Raw genomic sequence first — 13,588 nt, 5'->3', positions numbered from 1 at the left:
GTAATGGTCTTACAACACAACACTCCCTTGGGGTGTGCCCGAAGATACAGTACAGGCCATTAAAATTGCTACACCAAAAAGATGACGTGCTACAGACGCGAAATTTAACCGACAAGAAGAAGATGCTGTGATATGCAGAAAGGAGCGCCTGCGATGGTGTACTCAACGACGAACCTGAGTGCACGAATGGCAAAACGTCATTTTTTCGGATCAATCCAGGTTCTGTTTACAGCATCATGATGGTCGCATCCATGTTTGGCGACATCGCGGTGCACGCACATTGGAAGCGTGTATTCGTCATCGCTATACTGGCGTGTGACCCGGCGTGATGGTATGGAGTGCCATTGGTTACACGTCTCGGTCACCTCTTGTTCGCATTGACGCTACTTTGAACAGTGGACGTTACATTTCAGATGTGTTACGACCGTGGCTCTACCCTTCATTCGATCCCTGCGAAACCCTAAATTTCAGCAGGATAATGCACGACCGCATGTTGCAGGTCCTGTACGGGCATTTCTGGATACAGAAAATCTTCGACTGCTGCCCTGGCCAGCACATTCTCCAGATCTATTACCAATTAAAAACGGTTGATCAATGGTGGCCGAGCAACTGGCTCGTCACAATACGCCAGTCACTACTCTTGATGAACTGTGGTATCGTGTTGGAGCTGCATGGGCAGCTGTATCTGTACACACCATCCACACTCTGTTTGACTCAAAGCCCAGGCGTGTCAAGGCCGTTATTACGGCCAGGGGTGGTTCTTCTGGGTACTGATTTCTCAGGATCTGTGCACCCAAATTGCGTGAAAATGTAATCACATGTCAGTTTTAGTATAATATATTTGTCCAATGAATACCCGTTTATCATCTGCATTTCTTCTTAGTGTAGCAATTTTAATGGCCAGTAGTGTAGATGCAAAAGGAAGTCCGTTGCCTAATAGTTGCACGGTTGAATTAACGTAATACTCGTACAGAAGAATAGGAGTAGCGTCGTCGGCGAAAATTTGTAATCGATATCTCGCACGCACGGAGAGTTTAAAACAAAACGAAGTTCTCCATGGATAGTTAAGGTGACAAGTTGTTCGTCCAGTCAGTTTGGCGTTGCTCGTATGTTTATTATAAAGACGTTGCTGCTCGTGGCATACTTGCGTGACAATGCGTGGCTGTACAATGTAGGGATTGTTTCTAGCAGTGCCACAGTGCTTCGAGATGGTGGCGCTGCTTGACTTCCAGGGCCCGTGGGCGTGTGCAGTCGTTTCGCAACTGCTGGCGGCTTCCCGCGCGCGGGTTTTGCCCAGAAGCGCGCGGAGCGACACAGGATGCGGTGGGCGTGTGTTTACTGGGCGAACGCCGCCGGCGTGCTGCGGACCACCGCGTAGCGCGAGCCATAGCAGTTCGAGGAGTCTCCCGTAGCCAACCTTGCCAGGGCCAGGGCATAGCGCTATTTTCCGTGAGCGCACTCGTAATCGATATCCAGGATATCGACTAAGAAAGAGAATAACACGGCCGTCAAACGTCAGGTAGCGTTTCTGCTGCCCGCGCCGCTCGCTGTATGTTCGTATCCGGGGAAGCGATGATAAAGCTCAAACGACAAGTTTATAAAACCGTATGAAATGCATTTGCAGCTGCGACTACGAAGAACCGTCACGTGTACAAAGGAATGACGAGAATGAAAATTTGTGCCGGGATGGGACTCGAACCTGGATTTCTCGCTTTACGCGAGCGGTCGCCTAACTGATTTGGTATCCGTGCACAACTCCAGGCCACACACAGACTTCCATACGTCGTCGTTCCTTCGTCATAACCTTATTACATAACATTATCACGTTACATAACATTATCACTTTACGTATTTCCTGCACAGGGGGAGACGTTTTCAATGAAAGTCGCTGCATGGTATCGAAGTACAAATATGATATCCAGTGCTTGTGTTGTTATGACGAACAATAGCCAAATCACGACATCTGGGTTCGAGTACCGGTCCGACACAAATTTTCTTTGTTGGCTTGGGTTGGGTTGTTTGGGGGGTGAGACCAAACAGCGAGATTATCGGTCTCATCGGATTAAGGAAGGATGGGGAAGGAAGTCGGCAGTGCCCTTTCAAAGGAACGATCCAGTCATTTGCCTGGAATGATTTAGGGATATCACGGAAAACTTAAATCAGGATGGCCGGATGCGGAATCGAACCGTAGTCGCCGGCCGCGGTGGCCGTGCGGTTCTAGGCGCTACAGACCGGAACCGCGGGACTGCTAAGGTCGCAGGTTCGAATCCTGCCTCGGGCATGGATGTGTGTGATATCCTTAGGTTAGTTCTGTTTAAGTAGTTCTAAGTTCTGGGGGACTGATGACCTAAGATGTTAAGTCCCATAGTGCTCAGAGCCATTTTCGAACCGTCGTCCTCCCGAATGCGAGTTCAGTATGCTAACCACTACGCCACCTCGCTCGGTTTTTCATTGCCGTCATTCCATTAATCAGCTGATGGTTGTTCGTAAATGCAACTGTGAATACATTTCATGTATCTCATACGACTGTAGTCTCCGCAGTGCCATTTCGCTTCAGACACGTATGAATGTCCGATGACTGAGCGAGGTGTAGCAGTAGTTAGCACACTGGACTCGCATGCGGGATAACGACTTTTCAAACCTTCATACGTCCATCCTGATTAGACTCTCCGTGATTTCCCTAAATCACTTCAGGCAAATTCTGGGATGATTCCTTTGAAAGGGCACTGCCGACTTCCTTTCTCATCCTTCCCTAATCCCATGGGAACGATGTCCTCGCTATTTGGTCCCCTCCCCCAAATCAACCAACCAACGATGTCCGATGGAACATTGAATCGTTCCACTTAGCGACAGAGGCACTGCAATATCGTAAAATTCATTTGGTTTGAAGTGGAAACAAACCGCTGCTTCCCGTCGACATGGGGCGTCACATGAAAGACTGCGCTCTTTGTTTGGACTGAGTCCAACTTCTTTTTCTTTTTTAGTCGTCAGTCTTCTCACTGCTCTGACGCGGCCCGCCACGAATTTCTCTCCTGTGCCAATCTTTTCATCTCAGAGTAACAACTGCAACATACGTCCTTAATTATTTTCTGTTTGTATTCCAGTCTCTGTCCTCCTCTAGTACTACGGAAGTTATTCTCAGATGTCCTACCATCCTGTCCCTCCTTCTTCTCAGTGTTCTCCACATATTCCTTTACTCGCCGATTCTTCGAAGAACTTCCTCATTCCTTATGTTATCATTCCACCTAATTTGTAAAATTCGTCTGAAGCACCATATCCTATGTGCTTCGATTGTTTTCAGCTCCGGTTTTATCACAGTTCACTTTTCACTACCATCCAATACTGTGCGCCGTAACTTCTTCCTCAAATTAAGGCCTATGTTTGATACTAGTAGACTTCTTTTGGCCAGGAATGCCCTTTTTGCCAATGACAGTCTGCCTTTTATGCCCTCCTTGCTCCATCTACCACGAGTTATTTTGCTGCCTATGTAGCAGGTGTGATGTTAAGTTTCTCGCTGGCCTCATTTCTGCTACTTATCACCTTTCTTTGTTTTACACAATGCAAAAATGAAATTGCAAATATCTGCTGAAACACCAGAGAAAATGTTCCTGACAACTCCTACAAGAGACACCGTGCGCAAGAAAGCAGAGCTGGCCGGGGTGGCCGAGCGGTTCTATGCCCTTCAGTCTGGAACTGCGCGACGTTAGCAGGTTCGAATCCTGCCTCGGGCATGGATGTGTTTGATGTCCTCAGAAGTTAAGACCCATAGTGCTCAGAGCCATTTGAAATAAGAAAGCAGAGTAACAACAATATTTTGATTACGGTGATCTTTCTACTAAGGTGCGTCTCTGCGACTAAATAAAAGGAGCTTTGCTTCTTTTCTTTATGAATCTAGGATAGTTTCGTGTTGTTTTTTCTTCACGTTTGCGCATACCACTTAAAATCGCCATTGATGACATTTCATAAACAAACGAAACGAAAAAAACTGCAATTTTTCAAAATAATTTATGAATCACGAACTATCACAATATCCCGACTCGAAAAACTTTAAAACAACTATTTTGCCCTAAAGGGCAGACGACGTGCCACCTCCGTCCCCGAGAGATACCGGCCGAGTCCTCGATTCTGCCAACTCCAAACCTCTGCACCAAACTGACATTTATCAGTTTCAACCAATCCGTCTCAGAAGCGGAATTCAGGTATTTACATTGACCATTTCCTGCTAGTTGAACCTTTCTAGAAGGTTTTGCTTCCTGCCTGTACCATCAGAAGCTTATTTCCACCATGTGCTGGAAAAAAAAAAACTGGCCGTCATGAGAAAATTACCCGCCTCTACGATAGCCTAATGGCTCAGACCACGGTCCATTCAAGAGAATTAGGAAAAGAGAGGCCCATTAACCAAACCACCTCTGCCTACTGCTACAGAAAATATTCCTGGGGCCGACAATAGTCATCAGAGCGAGCACGCAGGCGCCGCTAGGACTTGATACGTCACACAGTATTGCAGCCTGTGGATTCTGCAGCGAGAGTAACAGCTGGTGGTTACGGCCGTCGTGTAATTAGCTCTCCAGGCGCTGTTGGAACGCAAGAAACGCCGGCACATGCACTGTTGCGGCATACGTGGGGTAACTGCGAGCAGACAAACAGCTGCAGCAGAGCCCTGCCTTCAGAGAGGATCGCGGACAGCGGCGGCAGCAGCAGAGCCCGCGGGCGGCCCTGACCCACATGTGGCGGGCGTATCCTCCCACGCGGCACCGAGCCAGCGCGGCCAGTCTGCGAAGCGAAACATCCGGCGTTATTCCAGCGCTAAGGCAGTTACGCGCGTTACGGCCTACTGTGACATATAAAAGTCGTACGGCTCGTTTTATAACGTCGTGTTCCATTGTGGTTGCAGCGTTTTGTGGAATAGCTCACTCATCAGAAGAGGCAACAAAAAGATTATATGCTGGCCTAAATCACTCTGCAGTAGTTTTGAGGTTTATTGCGGAGGTCGAACAGTAGAATGGCTCTGGCTTGCTGGATTGCACAAGGTGGTCAAGGAAATCGTCGAAGGCTGCCCTCAGGCGTCAGGTTGCGGTCTTTCATTGAGAGACCTAACACCTCAAGATACAAAAGTATCTGTAGACAGCCATGCTTTGACCACATTTATAAAGCGTAATCTGATTTGCACTTAGTAACGACAGTTTTGTGGCCAATGTTGTTCATAGTTACTGACTCTTTAGAAAGCGTGATTTGAAGATACTTAATGAACCGAATCCGGTTATCAGCAAATTGTACTTTTATATTTTTGCCGCGATCAAGAATTTAAGACATGAAATAAGTTCTACAGAAATTTTTACAAAGTCTCAGACGGTGTTCAGGACAGATAGATTAGGCAGAATTGGTGGTGGAGTGTTTGTGTCTGTCAGTAGTGGTTTATCTTGTAGTGAAGTCGAAGTAGATACTCCGTGCGAATTGGTATAGGTGGAGGTTATACTTAACAGCCGAACTAAGTTAATAATTGGCTCCTTCTACGGACCCCCAGACTACGATGATATAGTTGCTGAACAGTTCAGAGAAAATTTGAGTCTCGTAACAAATAAATACCCTACTCATACGGTTATAGTTGGTGGGGACTTCCACTTTCCCTCGATATGTTGGCAAAAATACTTGTTCAAACCCGGTGGTTGGGAGAAAACATCTTCCGAGATTGTCCTAAATGCTTTCTCCGAAAATTAATTCGAGCAGTTAATGAATGACTCTGAGCACTATGGGACTTAACAGCTGTGGACATCAGTCCCCTAGAACTTAGAACTACTTAAACCTAACTAACCTAAGGACATCACACACATCCATGCCCGAGGCAGGATTCGAACCTGCGACCGTAGCAGTCGCACGGCTCCGGACTGCGCGCCTAGAACCGCGAGACTATCGAGCAGTTAGTCCACGACCCACGCGAATTGTAAATGGTTGCGAAAACATACTTGACCTCTTAGCCACAAACAATCCAGAGCTAATAGAGAGCATCATGACTTATACAGGGATTAGTGATCACAAGGTCGTTGTAGCTAGACTCAATACCGTTTCTTCCAAATCCACCAGAAACAAACGCAAAATAATTTTATTTAAAAAAGCGGATAAAGTGTCACTAGAATCCTTCCTAAGAGACAATCTCCATTCCTTCCGAACTGACTACGCAAATGTAGAGGAGATGTGGCTCAAATTCAAAGATATAGTAGCAAGAGCAATTGAGAGATTCATACCTCATAAACTGGCAAGAGATGGAACTGATCCCCCATGGTACACAAAACAGGTCCGAACGCTGTTGCAGAGGCAACGGAAAAAGCATGCGAAGTTCAGAAGAACGCGAAATCCCGAAGATTGGCTAAAATTTACAGACGCGCGAAATTTGGCACGGACTTCAATGCGAGATGCCTTTAATAGGTTCCACAACGAAACATTGTCTCGAAATCTGGTAGAAAATCCGAAGAAATTCTGGTCGTATGTAAAGTACACAAGCGGCAAGACGCAGTCAATACCTTCGCTGCGCAGTGCCGATGGTACTGTTACCGACGACTGTGCCGCTAAAGCGGAGTTATTGAACGCAGTTTTCCGAAATTCCTTCACCATGGAAGACGAATGGAATATTCCAGAATTTGAAAAACAGCTGCTAGCATGAGTTTTTTAGAGGTAGATACCTTAGGGGTTGCGAAGCAACTCAAATCGCTTGATACGGGCAAGTCTTCAGGTCCAGATTGTATACCAATTAGGTTCCTTTCAGATTACGCTGATACAATAGCTCCCTACTTAGCAATCATATACAACCGCTCGCTCACCGATAGATATGTACCTACAGATTGGAAAATTGCGCAGGTCGCACCAGTGTTTAAGAAGGGTAGTAGGAGTAATCCATCGAACTACAGACATATATCATTGACGTAGAGTTTTGGAGCATATATTGTATTCAAACATTATGAATCACCTCGAAGGGAACGATCTATTGATACGTAATCAGCATGGTTTCAGAAAACATCGTTCTTGTGCAACACAGCTAGCTCTTTATTCGCACGAAGTAATGGCCGCTATTCCGTATTTCTAAATTTCCGGAAAGCTTTTGACACCGTTCCTCACAAGCGATTTCTAATCAAGCTGTGGGCCTATGTGGTATCGTCTCAGTTGTGCGGCTGGATTCGTGATTTCCTGTCAGGAAGGTAGCAGTTCGTAGTAATAGACGGCATATCATAGAGTAAAATTGAAGTGATATCAGGTGTTCCCCAGGGAAGCGTCCTGGGGCCTCTGCTGTTCCTGATCTATAGAAACGACCTGGGTGACAATCTGAGCAGCTCTTAGGTTGTTCGCAGATGCTGTAATTTACCGTCTAGTAAGGTCATCCGAAGACCAGTACCACTTGCAAAGCGATTTAGAAAAGATTGCTGTATGGTGTGGCAAGTGGCAGTTGACGCTAAATAACGAAAAGTGTGAGGTGATCCACATGAGTTCAAAAGAAATCCGTTGGAATTCGATTACTCGATAAATAGTATAATTCTCAAGGCTGTCAATTCAACTAAGTACCTGGGTGTTTAAATTACGAACAAATTCAGTTGGAAAGACCACATAGATAATATTGTGGGGAAGGCGAGCCAAAGGTTGCGTTTCATTGGCAAGACACTTAGAAGATGCAACAAGTCCACTAAAGAGACAGTTTACACTACACTCGTTCGTCCTCTGTTAGAATATTGCTGCGCGGTGTGGGATCCTTACCAGGTGGGATTGACGGAGGACATCGAAAGGGTGCAAAAAAGGGCAGGTCGTTTTGTATTAGCACGTAGTAGGGGAGAGAGTATTGCAGATATGATACGCGAGTTGGGATGGAAGTCATTAAATCAAAGACGTTTTTCGTCGCTGAGAGATCTATTTACGACATTTCAGTCAACAACTTTCTCTTCCGAATGCGAAAATATTTTGTTGAGCCCAACCTACATAGGTAGGAATGATCCTCAAAATAAGAGATATCAGAGCTCGAACAGAAAGGTTTAGGTGTTCTTCTTTCCCGCGCGCTGTTCGGGAGTGGAATGGTAGAGAGATGGTATGATTGTGGTTCAATGAACCCTCTGCCAAGCAGTTAAATGTGAACTGCAGAGTAATCATGTAGATGTAGATGTAAGGGGCAACCAAATGAAAACCGAACATCCGCCATGCAAATGTCCAGTAACGTAAACATCGTCCTGCCGGAAGAAGAGCGCTGCACAATGGCCGACAAAATATTCAGCGATATCCCTTCTTCTGGTTCTAGATGTTTTAAAGATTAAACCTGCTGTTATTTCTTCTACGTCGTATACTCTGCCCTAATATGAAAAATCATGTCACGCACTGCCATCTTTAAAAACAATTTCTTTGTTATTACGTAAGTTATTTTGTGATGCACACTTTGTCCTTTTTAACGTATATCTTACTTAATACACTATTTCATAATGCTCATATATCTTCCATTTGATAGTACTAGTAATGATGATGGTGTTTGGTTTGTGATGCGCTCAACTGCGCGGTCATCAGCGGCCGTGCAAAGTCCCAATTTTTTCACAGTCCATTTTTTTTCACAATCCAGTCTAGTCACTATTACGAATGATGAGGATGATGATGATGAAATGATGAGGACAACACAAACACCCAGTCCCCAGGCAGAGAAAAATCCCCAAGCCGGCCGGGATTCGAACCCGGGACCCCGTGATCCAGAGGGAGTGACGGCACTAGCAATGATACGTGAATTTAAATTACAAAGAAAATTGTTTTTTCTGTTTGGAAATCATATATAGGAGGCGCTCGCATGTCGTGCTAGGAGTGAGAGGAGAAGATGTGTGTAATTTATTTCATCTACGTTTATGTGGTAAGCGCATACTCCTGGACGTTTAGTTAGTATCACAACGCATTTTATGTACACTACATGTATCATAAGCCGATCCATTGGTGTTGGTTGGTTGGTTGATTTGGGGGAGCGGACCATACATCGAGACCATACGTTCCATCGGATTAGGGAAGGATGGGGAAGGAAATCGGCCGTGCTCTTTGGCTGGAACCATTCCGGCATTTGCCTGAAGCGATTTAGGGAAATCACGGGAAATCTAAGTCAGGATGCCCGTACACGGGTTTGAACCGTCGTCCTCCCGAATGCGAGTCCAGTGTGCTAAGCAGTGCGTCACCTTGCTCGGTAATCCACGAGTGTGGACCATATTTTATGTTATGTTTATTTTAAAGTGTGCTTTGTCAGGTGTGAAGAGCAGTCAAATGAAAATCGAACACCCGCCATAACGGGACTGTGGAATGGTTCCATTCAAAAGTAATCCCCATTCGCGCTGAGACGTTTAGCTCAGTGGGAGACGAGAGGATCGGTTCCTGTTTCGTAGAACGCGGTCGGCCGCTGACTCATCTAAGCCGCACCCACTTTTGGCTTCCTCGTCCGACTGAAACTGTCGTCCACCAATGTCTTTCTTGATGTTACCAAAGATGTGAAAGTTATATGGTGAACGATCCGGGCTTTACACAGGATGTTTCAGTGTTTCTCGGCCAAATCGCCGCGGTATAGTCTTCGTGCGATTGGCAGTGTAGGGATGGGCGTTATCGTGCAACTTGCCACAGCTTATGTGAACAGCTTAGGAATTCTTTGAGGGGGGGGGGGGGGAGGTGAAAGATGTTTCCACTGTTGGCGTTGCCGTTTGCCCTCGGACTCGAAATGGGTACATCATGTAAGGTCAAGATGATATTCTTCTTCGACTGTAGGAGCCCTCTGCTCGTAGAATTCCACGAGCGTGGAAAAACAATCAATGCGCAGCGCTTTGAAGACATTTTGCAGAAACCGTGACTCGCCAAATGTCAGAGCGCTCAGGAATGCTTCCGGACGGAATTAATCTGCTGCACGATAATGCCACCCCTCACACTGCCGATCGGACGAAGACTGCGCTTCAGCAATTGGTTGGGAAACACAACATCCTATTTACAGCGCGTGTGCTTTTCATATCCTTGACGACCTGGAGACTGTCATGCGTGGACGTCGGTTTCAGTTGGACGAGGACGTGCAGGAGGGGGTACGGTCATGGGCCCGTCAGCGGGCGATCGCATTCTACGTAACAGGAATTGATCATATCGTCTTGCTATCGGATAAACGTCTTAACGTGTGTGGTGATTACTTTTGTATGGAACCATTCTATGATCCCATTGTGGTGGGTGTTGGGTTTTCATTTCACTGCCCTTCATGCAAAAGTACACTACTGGCCATTAAAATTGCTACACCACGAAGATGACGTGCTACAGACGCGAATTTAACCGACAGGAAGATGATGCTGTGATATGCAAATGATTAGCTTTTCAGGGCATTCTCACAAGGTTGGTGCCGGTGGCGACACCTACAACGCGCTGACGTGAGGAAAGTTTCCAACCGATTTCTCATACACAAACAGCAGTTGACCGGTGATCCCTGGCGGAACGTTGTTGTGATGCCCCGTGTAAGGAGGAGAAATGCGTACCATCACGTTTCCGACTTTGGTAAAGGTCGGATTGTAGCCTATCGCGATTGTGGTTTATCGTATCGCGACATTGCTGCTCGCGTTGGTCGAGATCCAATGACTGTTAGCAGAATATGGAATCGGTGGGTTCAGGAGTGTAATACGGAACGCCGTACTGCATCCCAACGGCCTCGTATCAGTAGCAGTCGAGATGACAGGCATCTTATTCGCATGGCTGTAACGGATCGTGCAGCCACGTCTCGATCCCTGAGTCAATAGATGGGGACGTTTGCAAGACAACAACTATTTGCACGAACAGTTCAACAACGTTTTGCAGCAGCATGGACCATCACCTCGGAGACCATGGCTGCGGTTACCTTTGACGCTGCATCATAGACAGGAGCGCCTGCGATGGTGTACTCAACGACGAACTTGGGTGCACGAATGGCAGAACGTCATTTTTTCGGATGAATCCAAGTTTTGTTTACAGCATCATGATGGTCGCATCCGTGTTTGGCGGTATCGCGGTGAACGCACATTGGAAGCGTGTGTTCGTCATCGCCATACTGGCGTATCACCCGGAGTGATGATATGGGGTGCCATTGGTTACACGTCTCGGTCACCTGTTGTTCGCATTGACGGTACTTTGAACAGTGGACGTTACATTTCAGATGTGTTACGACCCGTGGCTCTACCCTTCATTCGATCTCTGCGAAACCCTACATTTCAGCAGGATAATGCACGACCGTATGTTGCAGGTCCTGTACGGACCTTTCTGGATACAGAAAATGTTCTACTGCTGCCCTGGCCAGCACATTCTCCAGATCTCTCACCAATTGAAAACGCCTGGTCAATGGTGGCTGAGCAATTGGCTCGTCAAAATACGCCAGTCACTACTCTTGATGAACTATGGTATCGTGTTGAAGCTGCATGGGCAACTGAACCTGTACACGCCATCCAAGCTCTGTTTGACTGAATGCCCAGGCGTATCGAGGCCGTTATTACGGCCAGAGGTGGTTGTTCTGGGTACTCATTTCTCAGGATCCATGCACCCAAATTGTGTGAAAATGTAATCACGTGTCAGTTCTAGTACGATATATTTGTCCAATGAATACCCGTTTATCATCTGCATTTCTTCTTGGTGTAGCAATTTTAATGGCCAGTAGTGTATTTTAACTTTCAGTGAGAAACTGAACATGAAGGCTGGTAATGTGTATCAACGCCGTTTCCCTGTAGACCCAGTATCACACAGCACTGCGCGAAGAAACAATGACTTAGTCAGCAACTGGCGCGGAGCGCATAATGATTCCGGGATATATCAGGAATCTCGACCTCTGAGTGCCTAATGAGAACCAGTTGTTCTGGCCTGGAGTGAACTCCAGCAGAGAAATGAAAAGACGGTAATTCACGTCAGCAGAGTCTGCAATGGCAGACAAAGCAGGGGGCGTTACTGACGGCAGGTGGAGGACGCAGCACGTGCTAAAATCATTGTCAACGTGAACGTCTGACGGGATGGAGCAGGCCCCTTTTTCCGAGTCCAAGGCTGAGTCCTGAGGCGCTGCAGAGCTCCGAATACGGAGTCATGTACTGTGATTATTGGATGGGCCTTCATCAAGAGCAGGTGAAACGCTCGCAGAATTATGATCAGTTAGTATCTAGCATTGTCTGACTAGCTTGCTTACTTTTTTACCAATACTACTAATCTCTTTTCATTATTTCTAGCGTTTATTTTAACTTGGTGGTAACTTGCTTTTCTTAGTCTACTAATCTCTTTTCATTATTTCTAGCGTTTGTTTGTAACTTGGTAGTAACTTGCTTTTCTCAGTATCTTTCTCTGATTCGTTCTATCTTTCCTCCTTGCTTACACAGCTTGGTTTTTATTAATTCCTTTTCATCTTTTTAAGAAATTATGCAGTGTAACGTAAATGAGCTCCTCGTTCAGACTCTCGCGTGTTTTATTTTTCGAGAGGGTATTTATACTAGAGTTTCAAGATTAACGTACACCACTGTTTCACTTATTATTGTGCATGTTGTACTTTTCTGCAGTGTTACATAATGTGTTCATGTGTTTTCACTTTTTCAGTAGTGTTTTGAGGATTTCTTGTTTATTGATTTAATTGTTGTGCATGTTGCACTTACACTACAGACAAAGTATTTTGTTATTCACCTTCCAATCACGTACCGAGCGAAGTGACTACACCAGTCTTAATGTACTGGACTCGCATTCGGGAGGACCTTGGTTTATTCAACTGACTTGGATTTTAAATTGTTGCCCCTTGTTCTTGAGGTGAACACTGGGATTGTTGCTCTGATTAAGCCATGGTCGACTTCCTGCCCTATCTTCACTTTATCCTCTCCTGCTTCGTAAATGTTTATATATTATTTCTGTGCTGTTTCTGATATGTCCGATGCTATTGTACTGAATGATCTAGGAAAAGTCTTTGGCGTCACAGAGAATCGAAGCCGGGTCCTCTGCAGGGCAACCATCTACACCGACCTCTCAGCTTTTTTCGCCGTCCTCCCCTTTACCCCCATCTTAAGCTTATGATAAAAGAGCCTCAGTCGGCTTGAGCTTGTGGCTCGTAATTATGTTTTCGTTGTGGAAACTGTCCTGAGGAGTCTTCCAGACTCTTTTAGGAGCTCGTTGCGGTAGAGGACGGCAAATATAGATATAACTTCATGTAAATGAATAAAATAACCTTTTCGTGGAGAGAAAAATAAATAAATCGCCTCTAGGAAAAATAGGAAACGTCAACATGGGAAGAGGAGACGTTATGACAAATTACTCTAAAAGATAACAGGAAAGAAAACTCTTCTGCAAAAAATGGTCATTCCTCTTGAAGAAACAATCAAAACATCATGGGAAAAAACACAGGGAAAACACTCTTTATGAGATGTGGCACTTTTCTTGAGAGAAAAAGATAGCTCTTTCCTCGAAGAGCCAGGAAAAAATATTGCATAAGAACTTAAGTGTAGTTTGCTGAGAGAGATTTCCAAAAAATTGCAGAAAAATTCCGTGTGTTTCTGTTGTAACTTGTTCTTTAATAGCCAATGTTGCTGAATTAAATAGTCTGTAATGCCTATTGGTTCTGGCATTACAGTCAAGAGCACGT

The sequence above is a fragment of the Schistocerca piceifrons genome, chromosome 5 (assembly GCF_021461385.2).
Source record: "Schistocerca piceifrons isolate TAMUIC-IGC-003096 chromosome 5, iqSchPice1.1, whole genome shotgun sequence".
Lineage (NCBI taxonomy): Eukaryota > Metazoa > Arthropoda > Insecta > Orthoptera > Acrididae > Schistocerca > Schistocerca piceifrons.
The sequence above is the reverse complement of the archived record's forward strand: the minus strand, read 5'-3'. Positions refer to the sequence as shown.